The sequence below is a fragment of the Cervus canadensis genome, chromosome 5 (assembly GCF_019320065.1).
Source record: "Cervus canadensis isolate Bull #8, Minnesota chromosome 5, ASM1932006v1, whole genome shotgun sequence".
In the NCBI taxonomy this organism is placed as follows: Eukaryota; Metazoa; Chordata; class Mammalia; order Artiodactyla; family Cervidae; genus Cervus; species Cervus canadensis.
In genome coordinates this window covers 73,504,247-73,523,998 of record NC_057390.1, presented here as the reverse complement: position 1 = coordinate 73,523,998, position 19,752 = coordinate 73,504,247, and positions in this window count along the sequence as shown.

Sequence of the window (19,752 nt, the reverse complement as noted above, 5' to 3'; positions counted from 1 at the left end):
TTTGCTCAAATTTATGTCCATTGAGTCAGTGATGCCATCCTACCATCTCAGATTTAACTTAGTTCCTAATGAATGTGTAGCAACTTTTAATCTACTTGTTAGCCCTTTGCCTGTGATCTCTGGTATGTAAAGTACAAATTTTTATCAATTTTATATCACTTTTCTTATTTTTCAGGTATACATTATGCTATTATTAAATTATATACTATATTACATATTCATATTACATATGGAAGTCTTTTATCAGATATGTATTTTCCAAATATAGTCTCTCAGTTTGTGTCTTTCTTACCATTTCTTTTTCTTAATGGTGTCTTTTGAAGTGTTAGTGTTTCTCATTTTAATGAAATATAACTTATTATATATAGTTATAACATATTTATTATATATTTACTTATGTAGTAAAATAATGAATTATATTAGCTATCTAATGAAGTAATCATGAGTATATAATATTACATATTATTAATTATTATTACTTTACATGTATATATATGTATGTATTTAAATGTACACACATGCATATTTATGTTGTTTGCCTTTGGTTTTATATCTGATATCTCTTTGCCTGACCCTAAATCTTGAAATTTTATGTTCTCTTTGGAGAATTTTAGTAGTTTTAGCTTGTGCATTTAGGTCAGTGACTGATACTGAATGCATTTTTGTTAAGCATCTAAATTCATCCTTTAGCATGTGGCTGTCTGTTTATACCAGTATCATTCATTTAAAATATAATTGAATTGCCTTTGTCAAAAAAATTGACCATAAACTTAAAGATTCACTTTTGGACTCTTTTCAGTTTCATTGATCAAGTTTCATTGTGCTCATTATCATGCCAATACCACGTTATCTTCTTTACTGTTGCTTTATAGTAAAATTTGAAAGGTAGTAGTGTAAGCCCTTAAAGTTTGCTTTTTTTTTCTTCAATAATTGTTTTGGCTATTCTAAGTCTTTGCATTTTATTTAGCTTGATGTTTTCTATAAATGAATCTTGGAGGGATTTGGACAAGGATTTTGTTAAATTTATAGATCAGTTTTGGGGGAAAGCTGCTTCAATTTGGGGAGAGTATTTCAGTTCATAAACATGGCATGTGTCATGACTTATAATATGTTGCAGCAATGTTTTGTGGTGTTAACATAAAATTATATACATCCTGTGTTAGATTTTTCCCCAATGTATATTATTATTCTTGATGATATTCTGTGTAGAATTGTTTTTTTTCTTTATTTATTATTTATTTTTGGTTGTGTTGAGTCTTTGCTGCTGCACAAGCTCTTCTCTAATTGTGAGTGGGGGCTACTCTCTAGTTGTGAGTAGGCTTCTCATTGCAGTGGCTTCTCTTGTTGAGGTGCTACAGCATGCTAGCTTCAGTAGTTGCCACATATGGGTTCAGTAGTTGCGGTTCCCAGTTTCTAGAACACAGGCTTGTTAGTTGTGATCCTCAATTCAGTTGCTGTGTGGCACGTGGGAAATTCCTGGATCAGTCTTTTGCATTGTTAGGTGGATTCTTTGCCACTGAGCCACCAGGGAAACTGTAGAATTGTTTTCATGATTTTATTTTTTGATTGCTCACTGCTAGTATATGGAATTCAATTGATTTTAGGTATTACTCTTATATCTTATGACCTTGATAAATTTATTTATTTGGGTTTCCCCAGGTGTTGCTTTATTTTTGCATTTCTTTTTCTTGGAGATGCTCTTGCTCCCAGTCTCCAGTACAATGTCACGAACCTCTGTCCATAGTTCATCAGGCACTCTGTCTATCAGATCTAGTCCCTTAAATCTATTTCTCACTTCTACTATATAATCGTGAGGGATTTGATTTAGGTCATACCTGAATGGTCATACCTGAATGACCATCCCCAAGAAAAAGAAATGTAAAAAGGCAAAATGGCTGTCTGAGGAGGCCTTACAAATAGCTGTGAAAAGAAGAGAAGCCAAAAGCAAAGGAAAAAAGGAAATATATACCTATTTGCATGCAGAGTTCCAAAGAATAGCAAGGAGAGATAAGAAAGCCTTCCTCAGTGATCAGTGCAAAGAAATAGAGGAAAACAATAGAATGGGAAAGACTAGAGATCTCTCCAAGAAAATTAGAAATACCAAGGGAACATTTCATGCAAAGATGGGCACAACAAAGGACAGAAATGGTATGGACCTAACAGAAGCAGAAGATATTAAGAAGAGGTGGCAAGAATACACAGAAAAACTATACAAAAAAGATCTTCATGACCCAGATAATCACGATGGTGTGATCACTCACCTAGAGTGAGACAACCTGGAATGTGAAGTCAGGTGGGCCTTAGGAAGCATCACTACAAACAAAGCTAGTGGAGGTGATAGAATTCCAGTTGAGCCATTTCAAATCCTAAAAGATGATGCTGTGAAAGTGCTGCACTCAATCTGCCAGCAAATTTGGAAAACTCAGCAGTGGCCACAGGACTGGAAAAGGTCAGTTTTCATTCCCATCCCAAAGAAAGGCAATGCCAAACAATGCTCAAACTACTGCACAATTGCACTCATCTCACACACTAGCAAATTAATGCTCAAAATTCTCCAAGCTAAGCTTCAACAATGCATGAACGGTGAAATTCCAGATGTTCAAGCTGGTTTTAGAAAAGGCAGAGGAACCAGAGATCAAATTGCCAATATCCGCTGGGTCATCGAAAAAGCAAGAGAATTCCAGGAAAATATCTATTTCTGCTGTATTGACTATGCCAAAGCCTTTGACTGTGTGGATCACCACAAACTGTGGAAAATTTTGAAAGAGATGGGAATACCAGACCACCTGACCTGCTTCTTGAGAAACCTGTATGCAGGTCAGGAATCAACAGTTAGAACTGGACATGGAACAACAGATTGGTTCCAAATAGGAAAAGGAGTACGTCAAGGCTGTATATTGTCACTGTGCTTACTTAACTTTTATGCAGAATATACCATGAGAAACGCTGGGCTGGATGAAGCACAAGCTGGAATCAATCTTGCTGGGAGAAATATCAATAACATCAGGTATGCAGATGACACCAGCCTTAGGGCAAAAAGTGAAGAAGAACTAAAGAGCCTCTTGATGAAAGTGAAAAAGGAGAGCAAAAAAGTTGGCTTAAATTTCAACATTCAGAAAACAAAGATCATGGCATCCGGTCCCATCACTTCATGGCAAATAGATGGAGAAACAGTGGAAACAGTGGCTGACTATTTTTCTGGGCTCCAAAATCACTGCAGATGGTGATTGCAGCCATGAAATTAAAAGACGCTTACTCCTTGGAAGAAAAGTTATGACCAACCTAGACAGCATATTAAAAAGCAGAGACATTACTTTGTCAACAAATGTCCATCTAGTCAAGGCTGTGGTTTTTCCAGTGGTCATGTATGGATGTGAGAGTTGGACTGTAAAGATAGCTGAGCACTGAAGAATTGATGCTTTTGAACTGTGGTGTTGGAGAAGGCTCTTGAGAGTTCCTTGGACTGCAATGAGATCCAACCAGTCCATCCTAAAGGAAATCAGTCCTGAATGTTCATTGGAAGGACTGATGTTGAAGCTGAAATTCCAAAACTTTGGCCACCTGATGTGAAGAGCTGACTCATTTGAAAAGACCCTGATGTTGGGAAAGATTGAAGGCAGGAGGAGAAGGGGATGATAGAGGATGAGATGGTTGGTTGGCCTCACCAACTCAATGGACATGAGTTTAAGTAAACCCCTGGGAGCTGGTGATGGACAGGGAGTCCTGGAATGCTGCAGTCTATGGGGTCGCAATGAATGGGACCCGACTGAGTGACTGAACTGACCTGAACTGAACTGAGGTGTTGCTAGTGATAAAGAACCCGCCTACCATTCCAAGAGACTTAAGAGACGGTTTGATATCTGGGTTGGGAAGATTCCCTGGAGAAGGGAGTGGCAACCTACTCCAGTATTCTTGCCTGGAGAATCCCATGGACAGAGTAGTTTGGCAGGCTGCAGTCCATAGGGCCACACAGAATTGGACATGACTGAAGTGACTTTGCACATAGAATGGCATTCCTTGGGATCCTTTAGCCTATGGGTTATGCCATCTGCAAATAAAGACAGTTTTGTTTTCTCTGATTTGAATTCCTTCAACTTGTTTTCCCTCTTCCCTCTCTGCCTCTCCTCCCCATCTTCCTCTTGACTGAACGTGTTGGCTATAGTTGCCAGTACAATGTTCAATAGAAATGAAGAGAACAGAGCAAAGCTTATTTGCCTTTTTCCTCATCTTTGACGGGAAGGATTTAGTCTTTCACCATTAAGTATGATGTTAGATATTAAGTTTTTTTGTTTGTTTTAAGAAAGATATCATCTATTCCTAGTTTGTAGTGAAATAACTACTATAAAAGAGTATTGAATTTTTTTCACAAGCTTTTTGAATCTATTGGTATTCTCATGTGGATTTTGTCCTTTTTTTCATTAATGTGGTATGTTACAGTAATTGATTTTCAGATATTTAACCAACCTTTCATTCCTGGTATGAATTGCACTTGGTCATGTTGTATAATCCTGACTAACTGCTGCCGAGTTCAGCATTTAATATTTTGTTAAAGATGTGTATGCATCTGTATTCATGATGGCTATTTGGCCTTTAGTATTCTTTTCTTGATGTCTTTGTAAATTTATGTTGTCATGGTAATACTGGCCTTATATAATGACTTTAGAAGTATTCCTTCCATTACATTTAATGGAAGAACTTGTGAAGGAATGGTATTATTTCTTCTTTAAACGTTTGGTATAATTCATCAGTTAAACCACTCATGCCTAAAATTTCCTCTGTGAGAATGTTTTAAATTACTATTTCAATTTCCTTACATTTTATAGGTCTATTTGTATTCTTTTTCTTATTTTTCTGAGTGAATTTGGTAATGTGTATCTTTTTAGGAATTTGTCCATATATTCTGATTTGTCTAATCTGTTGTCTAGTCTGTCTAATCTTTCACTTAAGCTAATATTTCCTTACAAACCTCTTAGTTTCTATACAGAAGATAATGATATTCTGTTTCATTACTATTTTTGGCAATTTGCTATTTTTGTTTTAATTGCTTGTCAGTTTACCTATGAGTTTATCAATATTATTTTTTTAAATCAACTTTTGGTTTTATGATTTTCTCTATGGTATTTCTTTGTTATTTCCTTAATTTACTCTAATATTTATTATTTCTTACTTCTTGCTGTGACTTTATTTGCCCTTCTTTTTATAAATTGCTAAGGTGGAAGCTTAGGTGATGATTTGAGAGTTTTTCTCTTCTGATATAGGCATTTAAAATTTCAGACCCTGTGAGACTTCAGCTTTCATGATTTCAATAAATTCAGATTATTTTATGATTTCTTCTTTGACACATGAGTAATTTAAAGTGTGTCGTTTAATGTCCATATGTTGGAGTAGTCTAATGTTTACTTCTGTTGTGGGTTGCCAACTTAATTTCAAGTGGTCAGAGATTATACTTCATATACTTTCAGTCATTTAAACTCTTGAGGGATTCTTTATGGCTCAGCAAGTGGTCTGTCCTGGAGAACATTTTGTGTGTGCTCAAAAAGAGTGTGCATTCTGCAGAGTTTAGTTGAGGTGTCCTATTGATGTTGGTTACAAGTTGTTTGATAGCATCATTTTCGTCATCTCTATCCATGCTGAGTTCTTTGTAGTTTTTCTATCAGCTTTTGTGAATAGGCTGCTGAAATCTCTATCTATTATTATTAAACTCTCTATTTCTTCTTTAAATTCTGCCAGGTTTTACTTCATGTATTTTGGAGCTTTATTGTTAAGTATATGTGCTTGGGCTTCCCTGGTGGCTCAGGGGCATAAAGAATCCTCCAGGCAGTGCAGGAGACCCAGGTTCCTGGGTTGGGAAGATCTTGGTCATGGCAACCTACTCCAGTATTCTTGCCTAGAGAATCCCCATGGACAGAGGAGCCTGATGGGCTACAGGTCCATGGAGTCGCAAAGAGTTGGACATAACTGAGTGACTAATACACACACATATGCATTTATAATTTTAATATATTTTAATCACTGATAATGTTTTTACTGTTATCAAATGTCCACCTTTTTAATATTTCCTGTCTGAAGTTAATTTTGTGTGATATGAATATAGCCATTCCAGCTTTTTTATGGTCACTGCATGTTATTTTTCTATTATTTTATATTCAGTATATTTATGTCTGACATGTATCCCTTGTAGACAGCATTTAGTGGGTTTGCTATTTAACCCAGTCTGACATTCCATATTTGAGTGGAGTTGTGTAGACTCTTTACATTTAATGTAATGATATGTTTGGTTTTACTTCTAGAGTTTATATATTTATCATTTGTCTTTTTTGTTCCCCCTTTTTTCTTTACTATCTTTTAAAAAATTCTTTTCCATTATAATTTATTATATGATCTTGAACATAGTTCCTTGTGCTACATAGTAGGACCTTATTTTTTATTTTATATATAGTAGAATGTATCTGTTGGAGAAGGCAATGGCAACCCACTCCAGTGTTCTTGCCTGGAGAATCCCAGGGACGGGGGAGCCTGGTGGGCTGCCGTCTATGGGGTCGCACAGAGTCGGACACGACTGAAGTGACTTAGCAGTAGCAGCAGAATGTATCTGTTAGTCCCCAACTCCTAATTTATTCTTTCCCTTTTGGTAACTGGAAGTTTGTTTCCTATGTTTGTGAGTCTATTTTCTGTTTTGTAAATAAATTCTTTGCTTCATATTTTAGAGTCTACATTTAAGTGATAATGTGTGATATTTGTCTTTATCTGACTTAACTTCACTTAATATGATAATCGCTAGGTCCACCCATGTTGCTGGAATGGCATTATTTCATTCTTTTTATGGCTAATATTCCACTGTGTATGTGTGACATACCTTCTTTATAGATTCATCTGTTGATGGATGTTTAGATCGCTTCCATGTCTTGGCTATTGTAAATAGTGCTGTTATGAACACTGAGGTGCATGTATCTTTTTGAATTAAAATTTTCTCCAGATATATGCCCAGGAGTGGAATTGCTGGATCATACGGTACTCCTATTTTTAGTTTTTGAAGAAACCTTGATACTGTGTTTTTCATAGTGGCTGCACATTCCCACCAATAGTGTAGGAGGGTTTCCTTTTCTCCATACCTTCTCCAGCATTTATTATTTGTAGACTTTTTAGTAATGGCCATTCTGACTGGTGTGAGGTAGTATCTCATTGTAGTTTTGATTTGCAGTCCTCTAAAAATTAGTAATGCTGAGCATCTTTACATGTGCCTGTTGGAACATGTCTTCTTTGGAGGAATGTCTGTTTAGGTCTTCTCATTTTGTGATTCTGTGGTTTGTTTTTTAGCTGAGCTGTATGAGCTGTGTGTGCCTTTTGAAAATTAAACCCTTGTTGGTTTCATTTGCAAACATTTTCTCCAAGTCCATAGGTTGTCTTTTGTTTATGGTTTCTTCTGTTGAGCAGAAGCTTGTAAGTTTGATTAGGTCCCATTTGTATATTTTTGCTTTTATTTCTATTTTCTTGGGAGACTGACCTAAGAGAACGTTGGTATGGTTTATGTCAGAGAATGTTTTTCTTCTAGGAGTTTTATGGCGTCACATCTTACATGTAAGTCTTAAAGCCATTTTGAGTTTATTTTTGTATATTGTGTGAGGGATAGTTCTAACTTCTTTGGTTTACTTGTGGTCTGTCCAGCTTTCACAACACCACTTGCTGAAGAAGCTCTTTTTTCTCCATTGTGTATTCTTGACTGCTTTGTCGAAGATTAATAGATCTCAGGTTTATTTCTGGGCTCTCTTATTGTGTGTCAATAATCCATATGTCTATTTTTGTGTCAATACCATGCTATTTTGATTATTGTAGCTTAGTATTATTGTCTCTAGTCCAGGAAGGTTATGTTTCCAGCTTTATTCTTTTTCCTCAGGATTGTTTGCTGTATTTTCAAAGTCAGTATTTTACAACTGTTGTTTTAATTCCTATGTTGATTTCTTCAGTTCAGTTCAGTTGCTCAGTCGTGTCTGACTCTTTGTGACCCCATGGTCTGCAGCAGACTGACTGAAAAACCACAGTCACAGGAAACTAGCCAATCTGGTCACGTGGACCACAGCCTTCTCTAACTCAATGAAACAAGAGCCGTGCCGTGTAGGGCCACCCAAGACAGATGGGTCATGGTGGAGAGTTCTGACAAAACATGGTCCACTGGAGAAGGGAATGGCAAACCACTTCAGTATTCTTGCCTTGAGAACCCCATGAACAGTACGAAAAGGCAAAAAGATAGGACACTGAAAGATGTTGTTTTCTTAGTATACATTATTAGTTATTCACTTAGCGATTGCTCTTAGAATGACAATATGTATTTTGAACATATCTCAATCTTCTTCAAAATATTAACTTGAAAGTGAAAGTGTTAGTTGCTCACTCGTGTCTGACTCTTTGCAACCCCGTGGACTGTAGTCCACCAGGCTCCTCTGTCCATGGGATTCTCCAGACAAGAATACTGGAGTGGGTTGCCACTCCTTTCTTCAGGGGATCTTCCAGACCCAGGAATCTAACCCAGGTCTCCTGCATTGCAGACAGATTCTTTATCATCTGAGCCATCAGGGAAGCCTGATACTAACTTAATTGCAGTAAAATACAGAATGTCTGTGCCAATATAGCTCCTTTCATTCCTATTTTTGTGCTAATATTTCTATATTGTTATTTAATAAAAATGTATATTATAAACATAAAAAGTTTTTTGGCTCTTATTCAATCTTTTGTCTTTGAAAAATTTAAGAGAAAAAATGATAAAATATACATTTATGGAGCAAAATATTTACTATTTCCATTGCTCTTCATTTCTTCTTTTGGATTTGAGCTACACTTTGGTGTCACTTCCCTTCAGCTTGAAAGATTTCCTTTTGTATTTTTGGTGACTTTAAGTCTGCTAGAAATGAATTTTCTCTCAGTCGTTGTACATCTGTGAATATATGTATTTCAGCTTTATATTTGAATGATAATTTTGCTGCATATAGAACATGTGCTTGATATACAGGCCTACTTCATTTTATTGGACTTTACTTCAGAACATTTTGAAGAGACTGTGCTTTTTACACATTTAAGGTTTGTGGCAATGCTGTTTTGAGAACGTCTATTGACACTTTTTTCCCAGCAATGTTTTCTCACTTCATGTCTCTGTGTTCTATTTTGGTAATTCTCACAGTATTTCACATGTTTTCATTATTATCACATTTGTTATAGTGATCTGTGATGTTGCTTTTATGATTGTTTTGGGAGCTATGAACCATACCAACATAAGATGGTGAACATAATCAGTAAATATTGTTTGTTATTGACTACACAACTGACCAGACAGTTGTTTCCCTGTCTTGCTGCCTCTCCTCAGGCTTCTACATTGAGGCACAACATTATTGAAATTCAGTTCAGCTCAGTTCAGTTCAGTCAAGTCCGACTCTTTTGACCCCATGAACCACAGAACGCCAGGCCTCCCTGTCCATCACCAACTCTCAGAGTTCACCCAAACCCATGTCCATCGAGTCGGTGATGCCATCCAACCATCTCATCCTCTGTCGTCCCCTTCTCCTCCTGCCCTCAATCTTTCCCCGCATCAGGGTCTTTTCAAATGAGTCAGCTCTTCGCATCAGGTGGCCAAAGTATTGGAGTTTCAGCTTCAACATCAGTCCTTCCAATGAACACCCAGGACTGATCTCCTTTAGGATGGACTGGTTGAATCTCCTTGCAGTCCAAGGGACTCTCAAGAGCCTTCTCCAACACCACAGTTCAAAAGCATCAATTCTTCAGCACTCAACTTTCTTTATAGTCCAACTCTCACATCCATACATGACTACTGGAAAAACCATAGCCTTGACTAGATGGACATTTGTTGACAAAGTAATGTCTCTGCTTTTTAATATGCTGTCTAGGTTGGTTATAACTTTCCTTCCAAGGAGTAAGTGTCTTTTAAATATTCATGGCTGCAGTCACCATCTGCAGTGATTTTGGAGCCCAGAAAAATAGTCAGCCACTGTTTCCACTGTTTCTCCATCTATTTGCCATGAAGTGATGGGACCGGATGCCATGATCTTTGTTTTCTGAATGTTGAGCTTTAAGCCAACTTTTTCACTCTCCTCTTTCAACTTTCATCAAGAGGCTTTTTAGCTGTTCTTCAATTTTCTGCCATAAGGGTGGTGTCATCTGCATATCTGAGGTTATTGATATTTCTCCTGGCAATCTTGATTCCAGCTTGTGCTTCCTCCAGCCCAGTGTTTCTCATGATGTACTCTGCATAGAAGTTAAATAAGGAGGGTGACAACATACAGCCTTGACATACTCCTTTTCCTATTTGGAACCAGTCTGTTGTTCCATGTCCAGTTCTAACTGTTGATTCCTGACCTGCATACAGGTTTCTCAAGAAGCAGGTCAGGTGGTCTGGTATTCCTATCTCTTTCAAAATTTTCCACAGTTTGTGGTGATCCACACAGTCAAAGGCTTTGGCATAGTCAATATAGCAGGAATAGATATTTTTCTGGAACTCTCTTGCTTTTTCGATGATCCAGCGAATATTGGCAATTTGATCTCTGGTTCCTCTGCCTTTTTTAAAACCAGCTTGAACATCTGGAAGTTCATGGTTAACGTATTACTGAAGCCTGGCTTGGAGAATTTTAAGCATTACTTTACTAGCGTGTGATTTGAGTGCAATTGTTCAGTAGTTTGAGCATTGTTTGGCATTGCCTTTCTTTGGGATTGGAATGAAAACTGACCTTTTCCAGTCCTGTGGCCACTGCTGAGTTTTCCAAATTTGCTGACATATTGAATGTAGCACTTTCACAGCATCATCTTTCAGGATTGAAATTAGGTCATTTAATAACCTTATGGTGGCCTTTAAGTGTGCAAATGAAAAGAAGAGGTTTATGTCTCTCACTTTAAGTTAAAATCTTGAAATGATTAAAGTTAGGAAAAAATGTCTAAAAGCCAAGATAGGCAAAACGTAGGCCTGTCTTGCCAAACAGGGAAGGTATAACTGAAGAAGAATTCTTATGGGAAATTGAAAGCACTATTCCAATGAATACACAAATGATAAGAAAAAGACTTATTGCTGATATGGAGAAAATGTTAATGATCTGGATAGAAGATCAAATCAACCACAATATTCCCTTAAGCCAAAGCCTAATTCAGAGCAAGGCACTGTTTTCAGTTCTATGATGGCTGAAAGAGATGAGGAACCTGCAGAAGAAAAGTTTGAAACTAGCAGGGGTTGGTTCATGAGGTTTAAGGAAAGAAGCTGTCTTGATAACATAAAATGTAAGGTGAAGCATCAAGTGCTGATGTAGGAGCTGCAACAAGTTGTCCAGAATATCTAGCTAAGATAATGAATGAAAGTGGCCCTACTAAACAGCAGATTTTCACTGTAAATGAAACAACCTTATAGTGGAAGAAGTTACCATCTAGGACTGTCATAGCAAGAGAGAAGTCAATGCCTTACTTCAAACTTCAGCCCCTAACTCTCTTATTGGGGGCTAATGCAGCTGGTGACTTTAATCGAAACCAGTTCTCATTTAGTATTCTGAAATTTCTAGTGCCCTTAAGAATTATGCTAAATCTAACTCTGCTTGTGGTCTATAAATGGAACAACAAAACTTAGATGACAGCACATCTGTTTACAGTATGGTTTACTGAATATTCTAAGCTCACTGTTGAGACCTATTGCCAACAAAAGAAGGTTCCTCTTGGAATATTACTGTTCATTGACGTTGCACCTGGTCACCCAAGAGCTCTGATGGAATTGTAAGAGATCGATGTTGTTTTCATGCTTGCTAACACATCTATTCTTTAGCCCATGGATCAAGGAGTAATTTCAACTTTCAAGTCTTATTATTAAGGAAATACATTTTGTAAAGCTATAGCTGTCATAGATTGTGGTTCCTCTCATGAATCTGGGCTAAGTAAATTGAAAACCTTCCCGAAAGGATTCATCATTTTAGATGCTAAGAACATTTTTTATTCATGGGAAGAGGTCAGAATGTAAACATTATCAAGAATATGGAAGAAGTTGTTTCCAGCTGTTGTTGGTGACTTTAAGGGGTTCAAAATTTAGTGGAGAAAACAAGTGCATAAATAGTGGAAATAACAAGAAAACTAGAATTAGAAGTGAAGCCTGAAAATGTGGCTGGATTGCTGCAGTCTCATAATAAAATGTGAATGAGTAAGGAGTTGCTTCTTATGGATGAATATAGAAAGTGTTTTCTGGAGATGGACTCTCTTCCAAGTGAAGATGCTGTGAAGATTGTTGAAATGATAACAAAAGATGTAGAATATTATATAAAGTTAGTTGATAAAACAGTGGCAGGGTTTGAGATGATTGAACCCAATTTTGAAAGAATTTTTACTGTGTGTAAAAGGCAAACAGTATTATATGCTATAGAGAAATAGTTTGTGAAAAGAAGAACCAATTGGTGGCAAAATTCAATTTTGTCTTATTTTAAGAAATTGCCACAGCCATCTCATCCTTCAGTAACCACTACCCCGATGAGTCAACAGCCTTCAATATGGAGGTAAGACACTCCATTAGCAAAAAAGATAACTTGCTGATGGTTCAGATAATTGTTAACATTTTTAGCCATGAAGCATTTTTTAATTAGGGTATATACATTTTGGGACATAATGCTATTACACACTTAATACACTATAATATAGGGTAACATAACCTTTATGTGCCCTAGAAAACTAAAAAAAAATTGTGTAACTTGCTTATTTGTGATATTGACTCTATTGCTTTATTCACAAACAAAACTTGAAGTATAGCTAAGGTATGTCTATATATTTTTTTCCTTTTTACCTCTTTGAATATGTCATTTTAATGTCTTCTGTACTCCATTGCTTTGGAGGAGAAATCAGCTGTTCATCCTTTATGTTCGTCTGTATGTGATGAGTTGTTTATCTTTTGCTGCTTTGAAGATTTCTCTTTTTCCTTGTCTTTCAGTTATTTGAATATGGCATGTCTAGGTATGACTCTTGTGTCTATCCTACTTGAGTTTTGTTGAGCTTCTCAGATTTGTAGAGTAATAATTTTCATCAAATTTAGGATAGTTTTGTTATTTTTGGGTCACTTTTTTTTAACCCCTTCTACTCTTTGTGCTTATTCTGTGACTATCATTGTACATCTGTTGGTTTGCTTCCTATTGTTCCATATATCTGAGACTGCTCATTTTTCATCTTTTTGTACTCAGTTCTTCAGTTCTTCAGATTAATTTCTAGTGCTCTGTATTTAGGCTTAGGGAGTCTTACTTATGCCATATCAAATATAGTTTTATGTTCCTTTAGTAAATTTTAAAATTTGAGATATTGATGGTTTCAATTCTAGAATTTTAATTTTTTAATAATTTCTATTCTTTGTTGTTTAGATATTCCATTTGTTAACATTGATTTGTTAATATTTTTCTTTAATTCTTTAAACATGACTTCCTGTTGTTCTTTGAACAAATTTATCACAGTTACTTGAACAACTTTTTCTGCTACTTTCAGCATCAGGGAACACTCAGAAACATTATGTATTAGAAGGTTTTTGCTTTTACTTTTAGTTCTTAAGTATGGATCATGCTTTCTTTTTTTTGCACTTAATATTTTGTTTAATACTAGACATTTTAGATGTCATATTGTCATGACACTAGTGATTCTGATCTAGCCTTCTCCTTGAGGATTGTTGTTTTTATTTACTTTTATGTTAATAAATGGACTTCTCTGGTGGCTCAGATGGTAAAGAATCTGCCTGCAACGCAGGAGACCCGAGTTTGATTCCTGGGTTGGGAAGATCCCCTGGAGACGGGAATGGCAACCCACTACAGTATTCTTGCCTGGAGAATTGCCAGATTCTTGCCTGAAGATGGCCAGAAGAGCCTGGCAGTCTACAGTCCATGGGGTCACAAAGAATCAAACATGGCTAAACAACTAACACTTTTACTTTCATGTTAGTAAATATAATAACTTCTTTGGACAAAATCTGTGAAACCTTTCTCCCCTGCAATGTATAGTCATTGACATCTCTGATCAGTTTTATTTTTCCATTTTTTAGTTTTGAGATTGCAAAGTGTTGGACTGTCTTCAGAGACAGATATTTTGAGAGATTGTGCTCAAATATCTCAAACCAATGTCTTCCTTTTTTTTTTTTTTTTTTGCTGATGAGTCTGTGTGTCAACTACATTCACAGCCTAGACTGACTTCAACTCTCTCCTGCTTTAATTTTATGATAGTTTCTCTCATGTCTCCTCTGCTCGTGCATTGAGGTTCCATCAGCTAGGGATATTTTAGTGGCTTGCACCCACTCTAGTGTACGTGCACACAGCTTTGGGTCTTTCCAGGATATGCAGAGAAATTATCAGGCTTTACATAAGCACCTCATCTTTTAGAAATCTGTGTTAATACCGGCAGCTAGTTTGTGAGCCCATAGCAGCAACACTCCAAGTCAAGTGATTACCCACACCCCTGGCAGTGTCAATATGGCTACTGCTTTTCATGGCCTACTCCACCCTGGTTGACTGTCACACTGAGGAACCAGGAATAGGATCAGTCCTAGGGAAGAACATCACAAATTCCTATTGTTCCCAATTATAGTTTGATAGTTTTAATAAATAAATATTTCTGTTTTCCTATGTTTTTGATCAATTCACAGAGTGCTAAAGTTTCTTTTTTTTTGGGGGGGGGCATTTTTGTACATCTTCATAGTTGCTTACTGGGAAGACTTGTTGACCTCTCTTCTTCATGGTAGAATTTTATAGATTTTTGTTTTCTTAGTACCTAACACAATTTCTGGCTTACAGTGAACTCTTAAACTTTATTGAATTAATGAATTAACTGAAAGAATAGGGAAAGGAGTGTTATTTCGTGCAGCTCAGAGATTCCCAAATGTACGTTAATGGCTTTGGTGTGTTTCTTGTAAGAGTCTACAAGAGACATAATCTGGAGATAATTGGTCTTCAACTGAGAATGATTAACTAACAAGACTTAGGGTCCCTGGAGATAAAGTGGAGCAAGTTGTGTATACATGCCAGTTTCTGACAGTTTCTAGACACATCTATAGACCTCATGTTGCTTAGGACAGACTCCAGCTGTTATTCAAAGTAAGGGAATTGTGGTTAATGATTTAGGCAGCATTTCCATTTTGACTTTAGCTCTCAGTATTAGTTGTTGGTTGGAGAAGGATTACTAATTCAGAATGTTTACTGCTTACCCAAATCTCTTATTTTCAGGAACTCAAACCCAGCCAGACCACTTTAATATTATTATGCTGTCTCTGAACAAGAAAGAATACTGAAGTAAATAACTGTCCTCATAAAAGGTCAAATAGATGAAATAAAATGACTACACTTGGGTTTAGCTTACCCATAATGACATTTTAAGTTTTATGGGCTTTTTTTTTTCTGTAGCAAAAATGCTTAAGATTTGCAGGAAAGCATGGAACAGAAGCTGAGTTACCAGTTTTAGAAGTTGTCGCTAAAATTGTCTGCATAGCCATTTAACCATAGTTTTCCTGCCCACATTTCAAGCTTTAGAGAGAACATAAAATCCAAGCACTGTCAGTGGTTAATTTATACCACCATATGGCAGGTTCTGCTCTCCTTCCAAACTCTTCAAACCTCTGGTGTTAGTTAGACTCCAAATATCTCTCTCTCTACTTAAAACCATCTATGCACACACATTCATACACACTACAAGTGGTCACATACACATTTCCATTGACTGCTACATTTATTTTTTTCCCCAAGGATAGGTGTTCTTGTGTAAGATCTCTTCACATGCAAGTCTTACCCCTACAGAGCCAACTGGTGGAGCTGGCCCAAGACTTACCAGCAGAATTGACTGAGACAGTCATCAGCTTTATAAATTTGGATGCTACTAGTATATTGATAGTGTCTCTACTGCTAGACTTCCTAAGAGAAATACTGGACAAATAGTCATTCATGTTGTAGCTGACTGTCAAACATTTCAGCTAAACTGTTCCAGTCAGACAATAGAATTAAATTGAGTAGAGTATCTATTCATTATCCATCTAATGCGACAACCAACACAAATAATGTATGAATATTTAGATTAACTAAAATAACATGGGCTAAGAAACCTCATAGATTTAAATAAGGTGGAGAAAATGCCTTGATATCAACAGAATATAGAACAGTTTATTTTATCATTTGGATAGGCGGATGATGATAGTGGTAAAGAACCCGCTTGCTAATGCAGGAGGCATAAGAGATGTGGGTTCAGTCCCTGGGTCAAGAAGATTCCTTTGGAGGAGGGCATGACAATATACTCCAATATTCTTGCCTAGAGAATCCCATAGACAAAGGGGCCTGGTGGGCTACAGTCTATAGTGTCGTGAAGAGTCAGACATGACTAAAGAGACTTAGTGTGCACACTACCATTTTAGTGAAAATAAAAGATTTTTTGGTATCATTGGAAGGTACATTTAATAGCCAAAGAAAAAGTTCACATAGATATTATTCTCAGAACTCTACAAGGGATTATAATGGCAAGGCACACCTGAAGTTCCCTTGTTTCTTGCAATTTGGTTTCTGTGTTTATCTTCATCATAACTCTCATCATAGATACCATAATGAATATTTGTGTCTATAAACTCCTTTTATAGACAATGAACTCCTTTAGAACAGGGACTACTCATCATCCATATCATAATACTTTTGTGATAAAATTCATTTTCTGAAAAATTAGCTCCTTGAGGACAGGGACTCTGTTTTATTAGTTTTTGGTTCTCTGGTTTTTGTATCTCTAATTTAGTGGCGTATGAAACATAGTAGGCTCTCAAGTGTTTGCTAACTTAATTTACAAAGGGAAGAGGAAGAGAACTGAGACGATGTGCTCATTCATAATTAGTTCACAGTGATACTCAGACCCTTGGTGAAGTGACGGGACACAGAGTTGTACTTTTTAGATAACTGATGCATGACTTTTACTACAGGATTTGTAATATTTATCACTGGGACTAAATCTATGATGACAGAGTTCACCATATTGCCCTGCTAAGTTGACTGTGCTATTTGGAACCAATTAAGAATTTTGAAAAACTTTGAGAACAAATGCTATGAATATGTGTTGTGCATCACTGTTGTTTAGTCACTAAGTTACATCTGACTCTTTTGCGACCACATGGACTGAACTCTGTCCATGGGATTTCCCAGGCAATCTAGGGGATTTCTACAGGATCTTCCCAACCCAGAGATTTAACCCAAGTCTAATGTATTGCTGGCAGATTCTTTCCTGCTGAGGCACTGGGGAAGCCCATGAAAATTTAGACCTAGGTTCAATCCCTGGGTTGGGAAAATCCCCCGGAGAAGGAAATGTCAACCCACTCCAGTATTCTTGCCTGGGAAATCCCGGACAGAGGAGCATGTCTGGCTACAGTCCATGGGGTCTCAAGAGTAGGACACGGCTCAGAAGTAAACCATCACCACCACCAACAACCATCCCCCCCCCCCCCACGAAGATAGACAAAGTAGACAAGATACAGAAAAATGGTTGTCAATGTGAACAGATTTTAGTTTATGTATTCTCTTTAAAACTAAATTCTAATAGAATAGAGAAATATATTCTAATAGATTAAACAATATAACATTTCTGCAAAGATTCCATGGAAATGCATGTACAGAGCACTTAGATATAGGCATAGTACTTTGTGCTGGGAGTACAAACAAAGATGCATCCCAATTCCTGTCTTCAGAGACCTTAAATACTAATTAGAGACAAGGAAATAAATAAATAAAGGCAAAATGCATCACAGGTGCTTTGTTTGAAATGTGCTCAAGGCAGTTCTCGAAGAGAAAGTGAAAGTCACTCAGTCGTGTTCGACTCTTTGTGACCCCAAGGACTATACAGTCCATGGAATTCTTCAGACCAGAATCCGGGAGTGGGTAGCCATTCCCTTTTTCCAGGGGATCTTCCCAAACCCAAGGATCAAACCCAGGTCTCCCACATTGCAGGCAGATTCTTTATCAGCTGAGCCACCAGGGAAGCCCAAGAATACTGGAGTGGGTAGCCTACCCCTTCTCCAGTGGATCTTCCTGGTCAAGGAATCAAACCAGGGCCTCCTGCATTACAGGCAGATTCTTTGCTAACTGATCTACCAGGGATGCCCTCTCTAAGAGACGATGTTTTCAGTTGCACAGTGAGTATTGAGATGAAGGAATGGTTGGCAGAGAAGGCAACCTTTGAGTTCAGTGTTGGAGATAAATAAGGTTGGCCAGGAGATGAGGGGAGAAAAACAGAAAACTATGAGTATAGATATGATAATGTGATGGCCCAGAAGGCTTGTGTGAGTGAGAAAGGCAGCTGTGGGTTTCACTGAAATGAGATCTATACCATCAGGTGCTGTCAGGTGGAAATGGCAGGGTAAGTAGCATATTTGATAGCAACCGAGATAAGGTTCCCTTGCAAATTGAACTTGAAACAAGCTAGATATAAATATAGATCTATTAAAGCAAAGCGCTTCATGTGTCAGTATCTATTAACTGCTTGATGCTGAGATGTATTTGTGCCGAGTGGCAGGAGCTGGTGGGCCTGCCAGTCCCAGTAGGGTATAAGATCCAGAGAGGTTTTTCCCAAAGAGAAGTATTTGCTTACAAGTACACACACCCCCTGTTGTATTACAATGTGATTATACTTCACACTCTTCTGAGAGATAAAATTGTCTATGATGGAAATCAGAGGGAGAGCACAATGCAGGGCTGGGGGCTGGTTGGCAGCATGCAAGATCAAACTCCCTTTTAACTTGTATTAGACGAGGGATTAACATTGGATTTTGTGATATTTTTGACTGACACTCATGCAGTTCCATTAAGAATAATCTTGGGAAATTATCTGAATGCATCTACTTAAATGACAAGAATGGATGATAAATTATATATCTCTATAGCTGTCTGTAAAAAGAGGGGGAGGTTCTGCAGACACTGGAGATTAGGCTTTGCTCTGTATTTTTGTAGTTATATTATTTTCCCATCTTCAGTTAGTAAAGTAGGGTTGATGGCTTTACCTAGTTTCATGGAGAGCAAGCATATCACACTATGCCTGCGCATGCTCAGCCACTCAGTAGCGTCAACTCTTTGCGACGCTATGGACCATAGCCCACCAGGTTCCTCTTTTCTCGGCAAGATTACTGGAGTCATTTTCTCCTCTAGAGGATCTTCCCGACCCTGGATGGAACCCACATCTCCTGCATCTCTTGCTTTGGCAGGCAGATTCTTTACCACTGAACCACCTGGGAAGCCCTTATTTGGGAAACCAGAAATTGTCTTCTATTTTGTTTATATCACTTCCAAGATGCCATAATACAAATGTCTCTCACTACGATGAAAAATGCACATGTCTATGCAGAATGATATCTGATTCAACACTGTGTTTGTGTTTCTCCAGTAGGCCCCTTTGAAAGGACGAACACATGCATTTCCTTTACCATCTGATCTTGATTTTATTCTAACCCTGTCTTTCCCACCCACGCAGGGCTCTGTGGCTTCCAACCCAGATTTATGAGATAATAGACCAGTGCTGCTGCCTCAGGATAAGGTGCAGCAATGAAAGTTTTTCTGTTCAATAAAATTATTAAATGATATTTTTGCTGTTTTTTCCCCAATATTTTTTATGAACTTTTACATTCACAGAGTTTCATAAAGTCCTGTGGCTCTTCAAGCAATAACCAATTACAACTTTTTGTCCTGTTGTCCAGGGTGAAATGTGATTGAAGTAGGACCCACTCTGAATGTTCAGTGACCACTTTCAGATTTC